This window comes from Prionailurus bengalensis, chromosome A1, assembly GCF_016509475.1.
Source record: "Prionailurus bengalensis isolate Pbe53 chromosome A1, Fcat_Pben_1.1_paternal_pri, whole genome shotgun sequence".
NCBI classification, from domain to species: Eukaryota; Metazoa; Chordata; class Mammalia; order Carnivora; family Felidae; genus Prionailurus; species Prionailurus bengalensis.
This window is the reverse complement of record NC_057343.1, coordinates 79,608,399-79,609,174: the sequence shown is the minus strand read 5'-3', so window position 1 is coordinate 79,609,174 and position 776 is coordinate 79,608,399.

The following is a 776-nucleotide window of genomic DNA, read 5'->3' as shown; positions in this document are numbered from 1 at the left end:
TCAGCTGGGTTATTTGGGAGGAAACAGACTTTGCCCCACAAGAGCCACAGCTCTGGGCAGAGTTCAGACACTCCCATTACCATCTTGCTGGGAAAGATCAGGGAAATATGGCCCCGTTGTCTCTCTCTGGAAGCTAAGGATGAAGTTCTTCTCAATCTCCAAAGAAGGCAAAGAAAACAAAGCCTGGAGTGTGTCAGATGCTCTCCAACCGTTCAACCTCCTCGTTTCTCATCGAGGACAGAGTTTAGGGGAAAGGGCTTTGCTTTTGAGTTCTGACTGTTTTCTCCAGAATGGATTCCGAGGACACCTTGTAGGAGCTGTGAGCCTCGTGGGCACGGGCAGAGGACCGGAGAGGAGGCTGCCGGAAAGCGAACACGGGGAATTCTTGGCCGGCCCTGAGCTCACCAAGCCCCGTCCCCAGGCGACATTTAATCCACAGAAATCTTCTGTCTTCACATGGAGGGTTTCTGCAGATTCTAAATCATCAAAATAATAATATTTAGATGCCTTCACCATGAAGTCTCTTGGAGGGATACAGTCGTCAAAGTCAACCTGGACTAAGGCTATCTGTGTGGGCTCTCACCTTCACACAGGAGGGCTGGCTGAGCTAAATTTAACCTTTGGAGGGAAGGCCAACCAAGTGCCTCTGTGGCCAAACGAGTAAGAGTTGGCTATGGTGCGCTCTGGAAAGCAGTGTGGAGGTTCCTCAGAAAATTAAAAATAGACCTACCCTATGACCCAGCAATAGCACTGCTAGGAATTTACCCAAGGGATAC